The following is a 21978-nucleotide window of genomic DNA, read 5'->3' as shown; positions in this document are numbered from 1 at the left end:
AAAACTGAACTCATCATCTTTCTTCCCAATTCCTCCTCTCTTTGAAAATCCTCTATTTCTGTCAAAGGTAACACCATCAATCCAGTCTCATAGGTTCCTAGCTTCAGTGTTATCCCTAAATCCTTACTCTCCTTCACCCTATATATCTAATCAGTTATTAAATATTATCATATCTACCTTCACAACATCTCCCATATCTGAGCCCTTCTCTCCAGTCACACAGATAACCTTAGTTCAAGTCCTCATCTCTCATTCAGATTACTGAAATAGCCTCTAATTGGCCTTCCTGCTGCAAAACTCTCTCTACTCCAGTCCATCCTCCACACTGCTGAAAAGTGATTTTCCACGTGCAAAGACCTGACCATGTCACTCCACTACTCAATTATTACTCTAGTGGATTCCTATTCCCACTGGAATAAAATATAAACTGCTCCATGTAGCTTTTAAAGCCCTTTACAACTTGACCCCAAACTATCTCTCCAGCCTCACTGGGTATTACTTCCCCTCCCACACCCTGAAATCCAGCTGAATTGGTCATTGGCTGTCTGCCCTGCCTAGAATACGTTCCCTCCTTGTCTCCACCCCAGAGTCTCTCTCTTCCTTTAAGATACTACTCAAGGATCATATTCTCAATGAAACCATTACTAATCCCTCCATTGCTAGTGTCCTTCCTCTCAAATTACCTTGTAGTTAACTTCTTTGAATATATTTGTATTTATTAACATTATATTTATGTTACCTATAATTTGTATGTACTTGTCTTCCATAAGTTCACTGGGAGTGCAGATTGTTTAATTTTTTTGTATCTGTATATCCCCCAGCACTTATCCTGGCACACTGCAGATGATTAATAAATACTTGTTGATTGCCTGATATCATCAGCTAAATTTTAAAAGGTGATATGGGCTATTATTTCAATTTCACAAACTCAGAAATACCTTTTGTACTGAAAGTCATCCTTTATGTATTTTCTAAAACTGTATTAACGTAGAAATATAGCTACAATCTGAAAATTTAGTCTAAAGCATCCTAAACTACCTAAATTAACATAGCAATCTAATGAGGCTCTCAACAACTAGGTCCTCTTACCCATATAAATAATTTTATAAAGAAAAGTAATTTCTAAAATCAAAGTATTTAAGTTATGAATTTAAGAAAATCTTTTTTCATTTCATTAACTGCTACAATTTGCAAACCATCTCTTTTAAAGCAAAAGTAAAATCACAATGCTCTACAACACTTTATTTATAAAACTTTTAAGTTTATAGAAAAAAAATCAGCAACTTCATATTTGACCTTAATCTTGTCCAGAAAAGACCAAATATTATGTCTATTAATGTTAACTTGTTTCTTCTTATGTCAATTTTCTAGTCAATCAGTTCTATCATTTAATTAAATTGACTATAGATAATTGGATTTTTTTGAGTTGTTGGAAAGGACTTCAAAAACATTCAGTAGAATTCCTTTCTTTTATAAATGAAGAAACTGAAGTCCAAAAAAGGTTAAGTAATTTAATAACAATGTGATTTTGACTAAATTGGATGTCTCAGAGACATCTCAAACTCATTATGTACAAAACTTATTATCTTCCCCCCCCAAACCCTTCCCTGTTTCAAAACTCACTATTTTCTGTAACATCATCTTTTCGGTCTCACAGGCTCATAGCCTTAGCATTACTTTTAACTCCTCACTCTTCTTCACCTCACAGATTTAATCCCTTTCCAAATCTTGCCATTTTTACCTCCATATCTCTCAAATCTGTCCCTTTCTCTCTATTCACAAAGAAATTACTTTCCCTCTCATACTGAGATATAGCTCAACAGGCCTTCTCTCTGTTCCTCACATAGGATATTCCAACTCTGGCTTTGTACTAGTTCATCTTTCATAGGGCTCCATACCTAGAATGTACTCTCCTTACCTCAGACTCATAAAATCCCTTTTCCTTCCGGATGCAGGTCACGCTTCTGTTTCTACATAAAGCCTTTTCAGATTCCTACAATCTACTAGTACCCTCCCTTTAAATATTATTGTGATTGTTGCTCTTTATATACTTACATATATACTTGTTGTCTCCTCCACAAGAATGTAAGTTGGTTTTGAGTGGGAATTAATTCTTTGCATTTGTATCCCCGCAGCCTAGCACAGTTCCCGGAACATAGAAGGTGTTTAATAAATAATGCTTGACTGATCTGAGCAAGAAGTTTTCTCTCTGTGCTCCCAGTTCTCTCTCTATAAGGAGAATAATAAGAGTTCTAGTTTATTACCCAATTCAAATAAGATCATATGATGCTTTTTACACACAAAGAGGTAAGTAAATATAAGATAATATTGTTCTTGCTCAAAGTCACACAGCTATTTAAAAAAACGAAGAGAGAATTAGAATCTGGTCTTCTGATCAGGCTAGGGCATTATACAATATTGGCTCCACTGATTCCTTGAGAATATAAAAACACATCTGCAGAGCGGCCCTTTATGTAAACTGCATAGGCTTTTAAAACCAGTTAACCTTCAGGGGAGAGAAATGAAAAAGCAACTACAGTAAAATCTCATTTTCCTCATCTCTTATGGAATGAATCTTTTTGTTTAAAGTTTTGTAATTAGAAACTGTAATTTGTAATTAGAATGTGTAATTAGAAGCGGCACTTAGAATTTTAACTATTTTTAGATAGATCTTTCCAAAATATACTATACTGCAGACCTATTTTGCTAGACTATTAAATTCCAACTGAAGACATTATCAATCATATTTAATACTTATTAAAATGTTTGATATTATACGGAAGTAACCATTGTGGAAAAGTTTTAAGTATACAAAGTATCCCAAAAGTCTTAGCTAAATTGAAGCTGATAGCTTACAAAGGCACCAAGACTTTGGGGTTACCCTATATCACAATAGTTGCTTTTCACACCTATATTAACATTCTGCACGTTGCATCTTTTACAACTGGCAAGGGATTAATCATCTCCTAATAAGTCTCCATGAATACAACAAGCATGATTATTGTGGATACAGTATATTGATCTTGGAGTCAGAGGCCGAGTTCAAATTCTCTCTTTTCTAGCTGCCTGACGAATTGCTTAACCTCTCTGGGCCTAGGCTGTTGGGAGAAAAGCAGACAATAATTAGCACCTGTTTACAGAGTATTGTTCCAGGAGCTGGGAGAAATGCCAAATTTAGATAGGCCGTAGTTCTTGGCCTCACAGAGCATAAAGGGACAAAACAAGTACAAAATCTATAATTTAACAAAGAAAAAGATACCTGAGCACCCAAGAGAAGTAGTACTGTAAGGGGAACAAGTCACTCCCAATTAACAGAGTTCAGAGATGGCTTACACGAAGAAGTCTGAATTTAAAGTGGAAAAAACAATCTTCCCAAAAGACCTAAAATAACCCTAATTAACTTGTTGAAAATGAGATTGGTCTCTAAATGATTCTCCAAGTATGTACTTCAAATGACTTTCCCAAGTAAAATAACCTGGTCAATAATTAAGCGCACCTACAGGTGCCCGAAGGTTTAAAATACACCACTGGTAATTTTTAATAGTGAGTGGGAGGTAGGGTGCACAGCAGGGATGGCCTGTATGCAATTGGGGCCTGGGGCCCTGCGGGTCAGTGTAGACCCGCAGACCCACAGTCACTGGCCCCTGAGGCCACGCCGCGGAAGCGCCAGGTTTTCTGCCTTCTGGTAAAGTCCCTTAACCAACGAGGCCTTCGGGTGCCCCGGGTCTCAGGCCCAGTCAGGCCGGGCCCGCCCAGGGACCTTCCGGGGCTGCGGCGGTCAGTGAGGCCGCCGTGCCGGGCCCGGCTCTCCCGCCCAAGGGCTTAGACGGCGCAAGGTGGGGACCCCCACGCCGGGTCGGGTCCCTACTACTTGTGGGATCAGGGACAGAAAAAAAATGATCCGTCTTTTCCTCAAGTCTGTCCCGGAGGGGAGGTTTAAAGACGCGGGTCCCCAGCCCTGGCTCGCTTTCCCGCACCGGGGTGGGGAAGGGCCGTGGCCGGGAAGGGCTGTGGCCTAGAGCCACTTCTCCCGAGGCCACCAGAAGATAACAATATGGCCGGAGAGAAGGGGGGCGGGGAGGCTGAAGACGTGCCAGCCTATCCGCGCAGGCGCACTGCGGAAAGGTGGGGGGGCAGTCGGACCGCCCTCCGTCGCGGCTGCTCAGTGAGTGAGAGGTGCCCTTTTCCCTATCCGGGTGGGAACAGGCGCTGTCAATTTTTCTCCCGACACTTCTACAATTTACTAGGTCGCAGGCCCCGGGCCTCGGCCTCCTTCCTTTAGAGACGTCCTTCTTCTGGGCTGGGCAGGCCGGGGCGGAGGTGGGTGGGGTAGGGACGTGATGAGGGTTTGTGTTCAGTGTCAGGCCCATCCAAGGAGAAGAGCACTGGGAGTCCTACAACTCCCGCATGGCTCGGGGTGTGCGTGACCAAATGCCAGGCCCTGGTGGTGGCCGAAGATTCGGAAGCCACACCTGTCAATCATCCCCCTCCCCTTAGGAAGAAATGAAGGTGGGCTGCTGAGGCCTGGTTCGTTGGGGCAACACCCCCTCCCCCGGGGGTGACAGCCCGAGACTACCCAATCCAAGCAGACCTCGGTACTTTTGGGGGCACAATGTATGAGGAAATAGTAACTAAGAAAGAGCTCCTCCTAATCTTTCCCAAATTTGGGGTTGACTAGCATTAAATCTTTTTTAAAAATGTAAATAAGTCTTTGAATACCTAGCCTGGAATCCACCGAAACGGAAGCAAAGGGAGTCGAGACTCTTTGTTTTGGGAGTTTTTTGATGGGGAGTTGTCTGGAGCTAGGAAAACTAGGATTTGGGTGGGGGAAGAGATGGGAAAAGGGAAGGGGACCAAAACGCGAAGTATTTCTGATAATACTTGTACCTTCGAAAAATGGAACCAGCATCTGCTTATGATTAACCATACTAAAGTACTAAAAACTTATTTTACAGAGCTAGAAAAAATGATAAAATTCATCTGGAAGAACAAAAGGTCAAGAATATCATGGGAATCAATAACAACAACAACCACAACAACAACAACAACAAAAATGTGAAGGAAGGTGGCCTTCTTGTACCAGAATTCAAACTGTATTACAAAGGTAATAATCATCAAAACAATCTGGTACTGGCTAAGAAATAGATTAGGTAAACGATACACAGTAGTAAATGGCAATGATGGGACAAGAATTCACTTATTTAACAAAAACTGGGTAAATTAGAAAGCAGTTTGGCAGAAACTACATAGACCAACATCTCTCACCATATTATCAAAATGGGTACATGATTTAGACGTAAAAGGTGATACCATAAGCAAATTAGGGGAACACAGAATAGTTTACTTGTCATATCTATGGATGAGAGAAGAATTTATGACCAAAAAAGAGATAGAGAGCATTATGTAATGTAAAATGGATAATTTTTATTACATTAAATTTAAAAGGTTTTGCACAAACAAACGCAATGAGGCCAAGATTAGATGGAAAGCAGAAAACTAGGGGGAAATTTTACAGCAAGTTTCTCTGATAAAGACTTCATTTCTCAAATACATAGAGGTCTGAGTCAAATTTATAAGAATACAAGTCATTCCCCAATTGATGAATGGTCAAAGGACATGAACAGGAAGTTTTCAGAGGAAGAAATAAAGTTATCTATTGTTGTTGAGTCATGTGTGACTCTTCATGACCCCATTTGGGGTTTTCTTGGCAGAGATACTGAAATGGTTTGCCATTTCTTTCTCCAGCTCATTTTACAGATGAGGGAACTAAGACAAACAGGGTTAAGTGACTTGCCCAAGGTCACACAGTAAGTATCTGAAGCTGGATCTGGACTCCAGGTCTGGTGTTCTATCTATGGTTATATGAAAAAATGCTATTGATTAAAGAAGTACAAATTAAAACAAATCTGAGGTACCATCTCCCAACTATCAGATTGGTTAATGTGGTAAAAAAGGAAAATGACAATGTTGGAGGGAACCTGGGAAAATTGGAATACTAATGCACTGTTGGAGGAGTTGTAAACTGAGCCAACCATTTTGGAAAGCAATTTGAAGCTATGTCCACAGGGCTATAAAACTTCATACCCTTTGACCCAGCAATAACACTACTAAGTCTGTATCCTAAAGAGATTAAAAAAAAAAGGAAAAGGAAATATATGTACAAAAATATTTACAGTAGCTCTTTTCGTAGTGGCAAAAAATAGGAAATTGAGGAAAGGGAAGGAGGCAGAATATTTTAGGCAATAGGGAACAGCAAATAAAAATGCATACAAAGATGAAATGTCCTGTGTAAGGAACAACTCCTAAGCCAGTGTAGCTGGAGCAGTAATGAAGGGGAGTAAAGTTTACATGAAGATTGGAAAGTTAGGAAGACCAGGTTCTGAAGTCCATAGGAATAACTACAGAGCAAATATATACAAGTAGTTCAAATAAATTAGTAAAATGGCTTTCTTTAAGTGACTAGATGAAGGCATAGCAAAACAACCTTCCTAACTTTTCTTTAACCCTATCCAAACTTCTGCACTATATATGTGTATATACATATGTATATATACACCTATGTATCTCACAATTTCTTTTAGTTTGTTTGTTTGACCTTATTAGGAAAAGTCAATATCCATAAGCATCTCTTTCCTCAATAAGCCAGAAACTGAGAAAATTACTGGATTTTTAAAATATATATGTATTTTTATGAGGGTGTTTCATTTGGAAAAGATTGCACTCCTCCAAAGAACTTCTATTTGGCCAACATCCTTCCAGAACAAATTATATTCATAAATGTCCTCACTCCCTTTCATCTAACTAATGATGGTAGGCACTTAAAAGTACAAAGGATAGAATGATTTTTAGTGTTTTATATAAACTAAATATAACCAGTGATTTTAAACATTTTTTTAAAGGATCATGACCTTTGAGGTTCCTACTCACTTTAGATTATGTCATTCTGATTCTATGTGATTTTTGTCACAACTTGGCTTTCCTGAAGTTAACAACTATCAAGAAGCTTTTGATTCAGCACTACAAGCTTTCTCTGACTACTCTGATTATAATACATATTCAATACCCAATTTTCACAATAACTTCACAATTATATTTATGATGTCTCATGCCCCCTAATTCTAAGCTTCTTGAGTATTATACGTATCTAAGAGTACATAAGCTGGAAAGGTTTGAGTATAGGGAGCAGATTTTGTCCGAATACCGAAGTGCCACCAGTTGATTTTTTTGGAGCCATAGTAACTCATCAGTACTTGCTGTTAATAAAAGGAGGGCTTGTGATATAATTTGGTGGGAGAAATCACATATCTTTCAAGAACTAGAGCAAAATAGGCATAATCTATTCCCTAGTTTAAGGGTTATTAGAGAATCAAATAAAATAATGCATATAACTCACTCTGTAACCATAAAGCATTGTAAACTATTACTATTACTAATAAAATCTATTAGGATGCCTTTGAATGTGGTTGACCAACATGGAGGCATGGGAAAAAGTTCCCTATTATATAGAAGATGCACATTAACATATGCTAGGATCTTCATGTAAAACTGTGGCTATGTATATCCCCATAGCACTTATATGTAAACTTGGTCTATACCATGCTTCTTTGATTGCCTTACAAGGGAACAAGGGAATGAATAAACAAATGAAGCAATAGCTGTTAAAGACAGGGGTGACCACCACATCTAGGTTATATACAGGGTAATTATCCTTAAATTCCTTACACTTGTCCTTATACTACATTAGGTAAAAAGTTAATTGAGAATCCCAGGTTTAAGAAAAAGAGATGTAAATAATAAAATTCAAATTTAATAGTAGGAACAGAATTAAAAGGCATTTTTGGTTTTTAAATCTAGTACAGAGATTTTTTTCTTAAGGATGATCATACAAAACAACAAAAAAAGACTAAGTTATGCCAAAATTTGGTTGGTACTTCATAACCAAAACAGTATCTGGAATGGTTTATTCATTAAAAGTCAAAAGCAAACTAAAAGTTAGTGTTAAGGACAAACATTTATTGGACCCTTGGGAGAAAATTAGTTACCATGATTGGTTTTTGAGGTTTGTATGTACTTTCAAGATTGCGTTGGTTTTTTTTTTTTAATGAATTATTTTCTCTTTCTGGGGGGAAGTTAGCATTTGCTGATTTTTTTTCTTTTTAAATTTTTTATTTTTTTTAAGCACAGACTTTTATCCTTTTTTCCCCCAATTTCAAATTCTCTTGTTCCCCCTCCTTTCCCCCACTGATTAAGAAGACAAGAAAAAGAAAACCCATTACAAATATGCAGACTTATGCCAAGTGAATTTCCACATTGTCTATGTTGGAAAAAAAAAAGAATGAGAAAAAGTTAGCCTTTAATCTGCATTCTGAGTCTGCCAGTTCTCTATAAGGAGATATATGGCATATTTCCTTTGGAATTGTGGTGGGTAATTGCATTGATCAGTTACCTTAGTCTTTCAAAGTTGATTATCTTTTACAATATTGCTGTTACTGTACATTATTCTCCTGGTTCTGCTCATTTCACTTTGTATTAGTTCACATAGGTCTTCCCAGGTTTTTCTGAAACTATTCTCTTCATTACTCATTATAGCATAATAGTATTCCATTATATTAATATAACATAATTTATTCAGCCATTCCCCAATTGATAGGCATCCGTTCAGTTAGGGATTATTTTCCAAGAGTTTCTTATTTCAAAATCATTCTTTTTCTCAAATAAGGAATGTAACATTTGTCTCAATAAATATTGTCCCCACTCTCCCCAACATACATTTAAACAAAATACATAGCCTACCCCACTTCCTGACCCTTTTCAAAAGACTGGTGCTACTGAAGCTTCGTGTCCCAAAATCTATGTAATAGGAGGTGACAAAACATAAGTATAAAAGTTAGCTCCTAAATATCCTATCAGCAATTCTTTCTTATGCTTTTCCACCTCCTCCCTATCCAGCCTCCCTTATCAGCTAAATCTCTAGAAACAAAAAAGTCCTCAAGAAATAGTCCTCAAGTTGTTGTTATTGTATTTTTTTTAAGGCAATACAAAGAAAAGCCAATCCTTTAATATGTATTCTTTCTGCTAGAACAGTAATCTAAGTGGTGTTCAGTTCAAAAGCTGATATTCACATAACTATCACCTTTTTGAAGAAAAAAATATATGTATATGTGGATGTATATTTATGTATATATGTCTATCTTAAAACTAGGAGAGGTGATCTTGAAAGAACATAGGTTAAAACAATTCAGCTACTCGTGGGCCTTCAGAAAAGCTAATATATCATCTGTTAGCTATTTTGCTGCTATAAGTTTTCCTATATTTACAAAGTAAATCCTTGACATGAAAATAATACCTTTTTTTGGGGGGAAAGGAGGCACACAACAATGAGGCTTTACTTCTTATATGATTACAAATAGCAGGAACCCAATACAATAACATTATGCACATTTGGTTATATATGGCATATGTTGACATAAAGCTTTATTTACAGTGCCATATGATTTTCAGTTGGATTTTCTTCTGGTATGAAACAAACATATGAAACAGATGAAACTTAGTTTACTAGAAAGAGTGCTAGGCTTAAAGTCACAAAGTCCAAGATTCAAATCCCATTTCCTAGCATTCTGGACCTGTCATAGATAATTCTCTCTCTAAAGTTACAAGTGATCTCTTAAATGCCATATCTAATAGCCTTTTCATAACCCTCATTCTTTTTTATCTCCCTGCAGCCTCTTCTCCCTCTATGCTATTTCTGTTGGTGATCTTATCTGCTTCTACGGATTTAATTATTACCTATAAAGCAGATGATTCTCAGATCTATTTATCCAGTCCTATTATCTCTCCTGACCTCCAGTCTTTAATCTCCAACAGGGAGGAGGGAGAAACAAGCACTTATTAACCACTTACTATGTGCCAAGCGTTTTACAAATATTAAGTCATTTGATCCTCACAAGACCCTGAGAGGTAAGTGCTATTATTATCCCCATTTTACAGCTGTGGAAACTCAGGTGGTTAAGTGAATTGTCCAGATTCACAAAGCTAGTAAGTGTCTAAGGCCAGATTTGAATTCAAGTCTTCCTGACTACAGGCCTAGTGCTCTATCTGCTGGGCCACTTGATTGCCTTAAGCTATTAGACATCTTGAACAGGATGTTCTGTAGGCCTCTTAAACTGAACATGTCCACAACTGAATTCCTCTCACTCTCTTTTCAGCTCTGTACAGTCTAGCTTCTGACCTTATCATTCAACCAAAACTGACTCTCCAAAGTTACTAACAATCTCCTTACTGCCAAATTTAATGGCCTTTTTCTAAATCCTTATCCTTTTAGACCTCTCTGTACCCTTTGACGTTGTCAATCATTTTTCTTCCCCTTACTCTTCTCTCTAGGTTTTTGTTTCTCCTTCTACTTTTTGACTGCTCCTCAGTCTCCTTTGCTACATAATCGTCCAAGTCATGCCTATAATCGTAGTTAACCCCCTGGAAAGGTTCTGGGCCCTCTTTTTTTCTCCCACTAAGCTATTTCATTTTGTGATTTCATCAGCTCCCATGGATTCAATTATCATTTCTATGCTGATGATAGTCAAACCTACTTACTCAGTCTTAACCTTTCTACTGACCTTTAGTGTCCCATCTCCAATGCCTTGTTGGACTTCTTTTAAGGACACCACCATCCTCCTGGTTACCCAGGTTCACAACCTCGGTGCCATCCTTGACTCCATACTCTCTCATCCTATATACCCAATCTGTTGCCAAGTCTTGTTACTTCTGTTTTCACAATCTCTCTTCTGTGTGCTCCGTATTCTCTCCTCTGAAATTACCAAACTTCAAATGGATAGAAATTGGAATAACTTTCCATCATCTATAACCAATCTGAATACAGTAGGACATAACAAGTCTTACTTTTGTTGCACATTGATAGCCACATTCATTTATTACTGGTCCATCACCTTGGGAAAATCAAACAAAAAATGTGAAAGAATTATCATTTTATATGCAGAACTGAAAACCCCTCGTTGCCCCTCTTTTCCAAGATTTCAGCAATTTGAATGAACACGTAACTTTAAATTAACCATTCAATGAATATGAAAATGGGAGGACTCATTAAGGTATCTATGATTTAACAGTTCCTTACAGAGGCAATTTAGCATAATGGAAAAAAGAAATTGACTTAAAAGTTCAGTTCTGGGTCCTACCACTCACCTAGGGTCACTTTGCCCTCAATAAGCCTCAACAATATATCAGTGATTTAATAAAATAATAATATTCCATTATATCCACTACCACAATTTGTTTAGTCATTCCCACATCAATGGACATCTGTTTCTAGTTTCTCAATTCTAAAAAAAAAAAGTGCTGATATAGATATTTTGCTGTATATGGAGCCTTTCTCTTTTTGACCTCCTTAGAATATATGCCTCTTAGTGGCATCTCTGCAGAAAATGTAGATCTTTTAGTCACTTTCTTAGAATATTTCAAAATTATTGTCCAAAATAGTCTTTCTAATACAACATAATGGCATACATGTGAAAAGAAATGCTATAAAAAGTTACACCCATATTTCTAATTTATAGAAATTAAAGGAAGCAACTAGGTAGCAAAGTTGATGAGCACCAGCCCTGGAGTCGAGAGGACCTGACTTCAAATCCATTCTCAGACATTTACTAGCTGTGTGACCCCGAGCAAGTCATTTAATCCAGATTCCCTCAAAAAAAAAAAAGGCAAATAAAGGTTCAAATGAGAATGTCAATAAACAAGTACTTATTAATTGCCTATTATGTACCAGGAACTATGCTAGGCCCTATATATAAAAATCCAATCAATGAAATAATACTTATTTGTAAGAAGTTTACATTCTAATGGGCAAAATAACAAGTACATATCCAAGCATATAAAGGGAATAAATATGAAGTAGTTAAATATAAAGTAGTTTGAAAGAGGGATAGTACTGGCACTGAAAGGACTTTATGTAAAAGAGGAAGAGGTACCTGAGCTCTATCTTGCTGCAAGAGGGGGATTATGTGAGGTACAGGTGAGAAAAGAGTGTATTCAAAGGATAGCCAGTGCAAATAACAGAGATGGGAGATGAAATGTCTTGGCTGAGGAACAGAGAAAAGGTTACTTTGGTTAGATCACAGAATGTGGAAGGGGGAGTAACATCCAGTGTGATAGGTTGGGACCAGGTTATGAAAGGCTTTAAAAGGTAAATAAAGTTTTTATTTATCCTTAAGACAACAGGAATCCACTAGCATTCACTGAGTAGGGGAGTGACATGGTCAGATCTGTTCTTATGGAAAATCACTTGCAAAAAAGTGTGTGAGAGATGGACTTGAGTGGTAAGAGATATGGCAGGGAGCTAATCAGGAAGCTGTCCAGATGAGAGGTGAGGAACCTGAACTAAGGTTGTAGTTGTGTGAGTAGAGAGAAACGGTCAAATTTGAGAGATGTTATGGAAGTAGAAATGGCAAATTTTGACTACTAATTGAGTATGTGGGATGAGTGAGAGTAAGGAATGAAGGATAATGCTGAGATTACAAACCTACAAGACTGGAAGTATAATAAATAGTTAATAAATTCAATATCTCATCAATGTGGGCACTGTATGCACTTTTGTAGATTATAACTCATCTTGTGGGATTTTTGTCCATATCCTTCCATCAACCTAATGCACTGGGGGCCTTCTTTCTATAGGTCTTTTAGTATTTTATGGATAATAGTACAACCCTCAGGCTGTCCATCCTATTACCCTCTCTCACTACATGAGAAACCCATTTACTTTTCCAAGTATACCTTATGCCACTTCTACTATTCAAATCATCATTTGTAATATGCTGTCGCAGACTAAGGGAAGCTAGATGGTGCAATGGATAGAGCACGGGACCTGCAGTCAGGGAAGACCTGAGTTCAAATCCAGCCTCAGACACTAGCTGTGTGACCCTGGGCAAGTCACTTAATCCCATTTGCCTCAGTTTCCTCATTTGTAACATGAGATGGAGGAGGAAATGGCACACCACTCTGGTATCTTTGCCAAGAAAACCCCAATAAGGGGTCATGAAGAGTCACATATGTCTGAAACAACTCAACAAAAACAAAATGGCACACCAAAATCCAGTATGTTTTTCCACTGCTGAGTCACCTAGAATTTTGATTCTTCTATGTAGCATCTGTGGGAGGATGCTAGTTTAAATTATGGGCTCTGAGGACAGTCATCTTTAGGATCACTGAAAATCCATTGCTATAAGTTTCAGGAAAAAAAATAAGCCCACAGAAATCATCAGCATTTCTGTCAACAGAATCCAGCAAGAAGAAATAGGAAAAGAAATTCCATTTTAAAAAACCATGAACAGCATAAAAGAGGAAAAAAAACCAAAAGGGCCTTCCTGCCAAGATGCACACAAGAATTGTTTGGACAAAGGATTGTGACTTTTTTTTTTTCTGGATTTCCCATCAAGATTTATTCTGGTTCATTTTCTAGATGTAGAAGTTTGGAGAAGTTTATGGTAGGGAGCTCACCACACTGCTTCCTTTTACTCTGTCATCATAGCTCCTCCTCTTCTAAAGTCTTCCTAAGTTTCTTTTTGGAATATTGTTATGATTGTATAAATTGCTCCCTGGTTGTGCCCACTTCATTCTGCCATTAATTCATAAAGCCTTCCCCAGTCTTCTCTGAAAATATCCATTCCAGCATTTTTTATGGCACAATAATATTTCATTACATTCATATACCACAATTTGGCCATTTGCGAAGGTATTCCCCTTCCTACCCCCCACCCTCAGTTTCCAATTTTTGGCTACCATGAAAAAAGTAGTTTAGTAGTATAAATGTTTTTGTACAGAGAGTTTCTTTTCATCTTTCTTTGATTTCTTTGGTAGTATAGGTCTAGTAGTAGTATAATTGGGTCAGAAGATATGAAGAGTTTGGTACATTTCTGGGAGTAGCTCCAAATTGCTTTTAGAACGACTAGATCAATTCACAGCTCCAACAACAATGCACCAATGTACTCTCAAAATTTGTCATTTTTCTCCATTGTTATCTTTACAGGTCTGATAGGTGTGAGGTGGAACCCCAAAGCTGCTTTTCCCTAATTATTGTTGCATTTCTCTAATTATTAGTTATTTAGAGCATTTTTTTATGATTGCTGATAGCTTGGACTTCTTCCTTTGAAAATTACCTCTTCATATCATTTGACTTTATCATATGGAGAATGGATCTTATTCTTATAAATTTGAATTTTTATAAGTTCTTCATTTTTCATATGAACGATTTGACTTCCCTTTATCTTTTTTAGTCTGGTTAGCTATTTTATTATTTTTTAAAAGCAGCTCCTTGTTTTATCAATTCAATGGTCTTTTGCTTTCAATTTTATTAATCTCTTTAATTTGCAAAGTTCTACTTTGTCATTTTGTTGGGGATTTCTGATTTGTTGTTGATCAAATTTTTTTCATCACATGCCCAATTCTTTTTCTCTTTTGTTGATGAAAGTATTTAGAAATAGAGATTTCCCCCCTCAAAACTGCTTTAACTGAATATCATAAGTTTTGGTAAATTGTCCCATTATCATTTTCTTTGATGAAATTTTCTAAAGTTTCTCTGATTTATTCTTTGACCCACCAGTTCTTTAGAATGATGTTATTGGGGCAGCTAGGTGGCCCAGTGGATAGAGCACTGGCCCTGAAGTCAGGAAGACTTGAGTTCAAATCCAGCCTCAGACCAAACACTTGACACTTACTAGCTGACTGACCCTGGGCAAGTCATTTAACCCCAATTGCCTAAAAAAAAAATAGAATGAAGTTACTTAGTCTCCAGTTATTTTTAAATTCTTGCTATAAAAGCCATTTACTGAATAAATTTTATTGAATTATGACCAGTAAATGATGTATTTAGTATTTAGCTCAGTGCCTGTCACATGGCAGCCGGTGCTTAATAAATGTTTACTGATTGTCTACTGTGTGTCAGATACTGCACTAATCACTGTTTTTTAAACAGATGATCTCATTTGATCCTCACAACAACCCTGTGAGGTAGGTTCTATTATTATTATCCCAACTTTACTATCGAGGAAACGGGGGCAAACAAGAGGTGAAGTATTTGCCTAGGGTTCTGTCCTGTCTTCTCTTCTCCCTCTATACTACTTCACGTGGTAATCTCTTCAGCTCCCATGGTTTTAATTACTATCTCTGTGCTGATTCTGAAATCTATCTATCCTGCCCCAAACTCTCTGCTGACCTTCAATCTTCCATCTCCAACTGCCTTTCAGACATCTTGAACTGGATGTCCAATGGACATCTTCAACTTAATACACCCAAAACAGAACTCATTATCCTTCTCCTTAAACCCTCTCCTCCTCTTCCTACATCCCCTGTTACTGTAGAGGGCAACATTATCCTCCTAGTCCCTCAGGCTTGCACCTAGGAGTCATTCTAGATTTCTCACTGTCTCTCATCCCCCCACATCCAATCTGTTGCCAAGGCCTGTTTATTTCAGCTTTGCAAATACAAAATCCTCTCTTTGGCATTTAAAGCCCTTCATAACCTAGAATCCTCCTAACTTTCCAATCTCTTCATACCTTACTCCCCAACATGTACTTTTTAATCCAGAGACACTGGCTTCCTGGCTGTTCCAAAAACAAGACACTCCATCTTTCAGCTTCGGGCATTCTTCCTATCTGTCCTCCATACCTAGAATGCTCTCCTTCCCCAGCTCCGACTACTGACCTTACTGGCTTCCTTTAAATCCCAGATAAAATCTCACCTTCTACAGGAAATCTCCAACCTCTCTTAATTCCAGTGCCTTCCCTCTGTTAATTATTCCCTATGTCCTGTATATAGCTCATTTGTATGTTGTCTTCCCAACTAGGTTGTAAGTTCCTCGAGAGCAATGACTGTCTTTTGTCTCTTTTTGTATCCCCAGTGTTTAATACAGTGCCTGGTACATAGGCACTTAAACATTTATTGGTTGATTGATTTTTCTTGTTTTACATTTTGGTTGAGACATTTATTCTCTAACATATGGTCAATTTTTGTAAAGATGCTAATGTATACTTGAGAAGTATGTAGATTCCTTAGCATTCCCATTCAGCAATTACCAGAGGTCTACTATCTATAACTTTTCTAAAAGTCTCTTTAAATCTTTAGTTTCTTTCTTGTTTATCTTTTGGTTATATTTGTCTAAATCAGAAAGGAGTACATAAAGGTCCTCAACTTTTATAGTTTAGATGCTATATTATTAGGTGCATCTATATTAAGTACTAATATTGATTATGGTACCTTGAAGCACAATATACTTTTCCTACTTAATAGTTTTTATCTTCTCTATATTTACCACAGCCTTATCTGAAATCATAACTGCTACCTCTACTTTTTAAAGCTATTTGAAGCCTAATAGATTTTGCTTCAACCCTTCCTTTTAACTCTATGTGAATCTTTGTGTACACACACACACACACACACACACACACACACGCACGCGCGCGCACACACAAAATCTTCTTAAATACTTAAAAGTTTATTATACTCGGATTTGCCAGATAGGTTATCCTTTGTTGTAAACCTTTACCTCTTACTTTTTGCAAGCCCCTTGGATTTCCCCATTGGTATTTGGTGTGGTACATTTTCTAGATCTGTTTGGAGGACTACTTGTAGAAGGGAGGAGCTTAACTACACACTTTCACCTACTTAGTCTTCTATCTTGGCTCCTTTGATAGTACATTGTTATTATTATTATTATTTTAGGCAGTCTGGGTTAAGTGACTTGCCTAGGGTCAGTCACACAGCTAGTAAGTGTCTGAAGCCAGATTTAGATTTAGGTCCTCCTGACTCCAGGGCTGCTACTCTATCCATTGCACCCTAGCTGCCCCCATATTATATTTCTTAAGTTTTTTCTTCATTTTTTAAAGTTTTGTTTTGATATTTCTTGTACGATTGAGTCATTGTTTTCTGTCCAGCTCATTCTAATTTTCAGGGCATTCAGTTTTTGAGTGATGTTTTTCCCCACCTGTTCTAAGACATAAATTTTCCTTGTCATTCTTTCCTCTCTAGTTTTTCCATTCTATATCTCATTTCACTTTTTCCATGTATTCCTGTAGTCCCTGTGGCCAGAGCATTTTTTTCTCTGAGGCTTTACGTGGACTTGTTATGAGGTCACTGTCCTCTTCAGAGACTACTCCCTAGGACTCTCTCAATCCAAGAAGTATTTCCTCATGGTGTTTGTAGTTTTCCTTGGTTTGATCATTTGGGGACCTGTACTTGGATGTGGGCAGGCTGATCCTCAGTATGGTGGGTCAGACTAAGCCCCTGTCCTTCAAGGTATCTGAAGCTGTTCAGATGCTGGGCTGGTTGGGGGGAGTGGTACTCTCCCTCTTGTTATATGGCTTTGGGACCTTTCCCTGCTGTAGGCTTCCCTGTTTGCTGAGCTCAGTAGCTTACTTCTATGCTACACTCTCACCATAGGCTTCAGGGATTGGTTGGGCTGGATTTTGCCAGAGTCCTTCTCCCACAGCTTGGCATGGGCCACTGGTACCATGCTGGACCCTAACTAGAATGACCCAAGGCTGCTCTCTTTGCCAGGCTAGAGCTGGGTTTGAGCTCTGTGGGGACTTGGCTGGCCTTAGCCTCTGTTTCCAGAAATGTCCCCACCCCCCCAGGTTATCCTGAGGCTGCACTCATGCTCAGGCATGGAGCAACAGGTTTGGGAAAGCCTCAGGCTGCCTGACTTGCACAGGGAGTGTCACAAGTCAGACCTGCCCAAAACTCCCCAAAGTTGATCTCCTATAGCCTCAGCCTCCTCATAAAAGTAAATTTAGGGCATGGCAAGGCTTGAATGTTGCAGAATTCAGGCAGGGAGTACTGAAACTGCCCAAAGGTTCTGGGGACAGCTGCCTTGCTTTCAGTTGCTACTGGCCTGCCTCTTCAGCTTGTCTACTCCAGTATCTATGTATGACTCCAGGGGTCTCTCTGTGGACCCCAGGGTTGGTCAGGGGAGTCTAGAGGTGATTTTTTTTTCCTATTACTTATTACAGTAGTCCATCTCTAAGCCCCAGGGGAATGTCTGCAGGGAATCTGGTATCCTCTGCATTCTAGCATGACATCTTCCCACAGTATCCTGGATCAGCACCCTTAAAACTACACCACATGAGCCCCTATGTTTGAAATTGTCTATTTTGCCCTTTGTAATGTCCTCTATCATGTACCTGCTTATAAATTCTTTCCCTAGCTAAGTTACAAAAGAACTTTCTATCAAACAGCAAACTTTTAAGTTCCTACTATGTGACACATCCTTTAGAAAGTACTTTGAACTTATTGTGTGTACAGGTTACAGGCGAATATATGAATTTTTATCCCAAGAGTCCGCCCTTGGCCATTCTCCCTTTATTTTGTTGTTTCCCTCTACTATTAGAATGAAAGCTCCTTTAGGACAAGGACTGACTTTACTTTTGTATTTGTATCCCCAAAGTCTCACAAATAGTAAGCTTTAATGATAAATATAATAAATAGTAATAATAATAACATGGGAATATTAGTATAATAATATTGTAATGTTAGTATAATAATAGTAATAAAGAGTAATAAACGCTTTATCATTCATTCATTCATGGCTGATCCATGAATCTAGTCAATCTAATCAATAGCTAGCCACCTTAATTCTATGAAGCTTGAAGACTTTTCCACACCTTGTAATGGGTTAACAAAACTGTCATCTAATTCCATCAAGCTTAGAAGAAAATTTCTTTGCTCTTCACTTTCTGGAATTACATCACATAGGCTGGAGGAAAATCAATTGACTGAAGTTCCCTCATCAATTTCACCCCCTCACCCCACCTAGTTTCTTTCAGCCTATAAGCTCAAACACTATCACCTCCACCCTATGTGAGAACTTTCCTGATCCCTTCAGGTCCTATAGTCCTACTCCCAAAATTAACTTTTATCTCTTTTGAAATATGCTTTCCACCCCCAAAGATGCTCTTTGAAGACAGGGATTGTGTTTGATGCCTCTCTGTGTATCCTCAGCACTTACTGTAGTGCCTGGAGTATAGTAGATAGTATACTCCTGTTGCTAGAATGATGGAAAGTTATTTCTTTCACAGGTTAGCTACATAAAGAATTTGTGAACAGGCACAGGATAAAGGAAATTATGAAGTACAAGAAAGATAATTTCAATTATGCAAAACTAAAAAGCTTTTGCATAAATGAAATCAATGAAGCTCACATTAAAAGAAAATATATGGATTTAGACAAATCTTTGCCTTCATTAATCCAAATCTAAAAGATTACGAGACACTCCTTAATTGAAAGTTTTCAAAAGAAAAAAATGTAAACTGTCACCAATCGTCTCAAAAATTGTTTTTAATCACTAATAAAGCAAATTTAAACAACTTTGAAGTCTTGTCACACTCAAATTCACTGTTAGAGGGAATATAGAAAGATAGGCATTCTTTTTCACTGATAGAGGAGCTACAAATTGGTCTAACCATTCTGAAAAACAATTTGGAATCATGTAAGAAAAGTTCATTAAAATTTTCATATCCTCTGACCTAGAAATCCCACTAATAGATTAATGCTATAAGGAGGTTAAAAATAGCAAGAAAATACTTACATGTACAAAAATATTAATAGTTGTATTATTTGCAGAAACAAAATGTGTTTGTAAATGATTGGAATATAACCAATGATTTAAAAATAGCCAAATAAGTTACCAATGTGAATGTAACAGAATGTCATTGTATCTTTAAGGAAGAACAAATATGATGAATTCAGAGAAACACAGGAAAGCTAAAATGAAGTGATTCACAAGAAAGAAAAATAGAGAAAGCAAAACAGACGTAGTTACATTTATTTTCTACCGTATAACATATTTTTTAATTTATTCTATGCATACTTATGTATGTACATATTATCATCCATGCTAGAACATAAATTCCTTGAGAATAAGGATTGTTTCATTTTTTGTTTCTATATCTCCAGCATCTGTCTCAGTGGCTGACACATGATAAATGCTTGTTGACTGATTGACTAGAATAGTGCAAACAGAGACAATATTAAAAGCAACAAAATCCAGTGAAAAATAATGGATAACATTAGTTTCAAAAGGATTAAAAATTAACTACACATTCTATTCTAGTAACAAATTTTGAGAGTAGCATGACTTTTGCTTAACTACTTTAAGGATGCACTTTCTGGCGAAGCAGAATTGGAAAGTATCTGTTGTTTACATGAATGTTTTAAAAAATTAAATACTCTGTGAGCTTTTTTGATGTATTAAACTTGCAGTCACTAAGTCCTCATATTAATTTTTTAATCTTAAATTACGTACAACAGCATATTTTTCATTGTCCTCTATGTTCATAAATTGCACTGAAGTCACCAAATATAAAGATGTGGTGGAAGCAGTATCCTAATGCCTAATCCTAATGGTTTTTCCTTAGAAGGTATGGAAACCATTCTCAAGGCATAACTGACTCAGGTGACTCAATGTCAGCACTGCTGACATCACTTCCTAGTCAGATGAGCAGAAAGTAGGCAGAAGGTGCCTTGTGAGCTAGCTCTCTGATGTCTGACTGGCATGGTGACTATGGACACATTCAAAGGCATGGGAATTTTGATCACCCAGGTCAGCTCGAAGTGCTCTTGATGTGTATTCCTTCCTTTGCTCTGGCTGGGTTAAACCTTTTGCTAATTGTTGAAGGACCTATAAGTGTCTTGTTTTGTTCCAGTATTAGACTTAAAGTACTGAGTGACTGGCCTGAGTCAGGCCCAGCTCAGAACACCCCCTTTGTAAAGGACATTCCTTGCTGCCTCTAGGCTTCAAAATGAAACCAACTCTTGTATTTGCTTCTGAGATAAGAACCTCTGAGTCCCTTTGCTGCAGCTACTTTATGTTTTATGTGAAAAATCTGCTTTCTGATTTATAGATGAGGAAACAAACGCCCAGGGTGACCTCTGCAAAGTCAAACAGGTAGTAAGCAGCAATGCTAGGACTTGAAATCATTTAGGTCGTTCAACAGTTTTTCAAATCATTGGTCATTGCACAAAGATCTATTTCAAGTATTTACCTCAAATTATTTACAAGTGGTCTAAAAACTAACTCTAGGCCCCCACTCCTTTTTTTTCCACTCAGCAGCCGTTCCTGAAGGAAAAAAAGAGGGAGCCCACTTGGAAATGAAGGCCATTTTGTTCTGTTCTGTTTTGTTTTGTTTTCCATTTCATGGACTATAAAGGTCAAAGAATTCATCAGCTCATAATGACCAGCTTACCAGATGACTTTGCAGATAAAAATACTTTACCTATCACCTCAGAAATCAACAACACTTGAAAGTTTTGGTTTATTGTTTTGTGGATGGTCTGGACTTAAGAAAGTGATGGAGAAAATACTAATCATACAGATTAAATTTAAAAACATGCCATTTGTACTTTTTTGTGGAGAGCTGATTGTAAAATATTCACCACACACCCCTGGTATATCACAAGTAGTATAAATGTTGTTTTGTAAGGAAGATAGTACATGTGATATTAAGCTCATTTAAAGGTGAATAAACTGAGTTTCAGAATGGGTAGAATGACTTGCACATAGCTAGTAAGTCAGAGCTGGAACATCTAATTATATAGTGGAAACAGCCCTGGATTTGGAATCAAAACAGCTAGGCTTAAGCCACTACTCTGCCCATTACTAGCCTAAACAAGTCATTAAATATCTCCATTTCCTTTCAAAAATCATAAAATTTCTACCACCTACCACATGAAGTTGTTGAGAAGATCAAATTATGTAAGATATATGAAATTTTGTAAATTTAAAATATTGATAGCAACAGAAACCAGGAAATATCATGTTGAATAGCATATTAAGTGCTTCAATCATCTATTTCTTTACCTATGCTAATCTTTGCAACCAAAATGGATACGATAAAATCCATGTTACTTTTCATGCATTCACTCAAAGAAGAGTCCCTTAAGCTTAGAGCCTATTTATTCTTTGTTTAATCCAATTCTCACAAA

At 37.4% G+C, this 21978-nt stretch overlaps 1 protein-coding gene and 1 long non-coding RNA gene across 18 annotated transcripts in view; one reads left to right on the top strand and one right to left on the bottom strand.

The window, feature by feature from the left end:
• The window catches only part of SEMA4D (semaphorin 4D), a 185924-nt gene that overhangs the window by 138814 nt on the left and 25132 nt on the right, over positions 1-21978 (bottom strand). For 9 of the 17 annotated variants that reach the window (XR_002328805.2, XM_078152961.1, XM_021009554.2 and 6 more), the window contains exon 2: positions 2056-2229. The exons of 7 other annotated variants lie outside the window; for them this stretch is intronic. The gene's annotated coding sequence lies outside the window, so the exon portion shown is untranslated. Of the gene's footprint in view, positions 1-2055; positions 2230-3259; positions 3389-21978 lie in introns of those variants that run through there. One more of the 17 variants, XM_021009544.2, reaches the window with a different exon arrangement.
• On the top strand, positions 4530-21395 carry LOC144456876 (uncharacterized). The gene is made up of 4 exons (XR_013486060.1): positions 4530-4595; positions 4956-5104; positions 9865-9957; positions 21104-21395. It is a non-coding gene; the product is annotated as an uncharacterized LOC144456876 (long non-coding RNA).

Source organism: Phascolarctos cinereus, unplaced genomic scaffold, assembly GCF_003287225.1.
Source record: "Phascolarctos cinereus isolate Bilbo 61053 unplaced genomic scaffold, phaCin_HiC Scaffold_4;HRSCAF=312, whole genome shotgun sequence".
NCBI classification, from domain to species: domain Eukaryota; kingdom Metazoa; phylum Chordata; class Mammalia; order Diprotodontia; family Phascolarctidae; genus Phascolarctos; species Phascolarctos cinereus.
The sequence above is the reverse complement of the archived record's forward strand: the minus strand, read 5'-3'. Positions and strand labels throughout refer to the sequence as shown.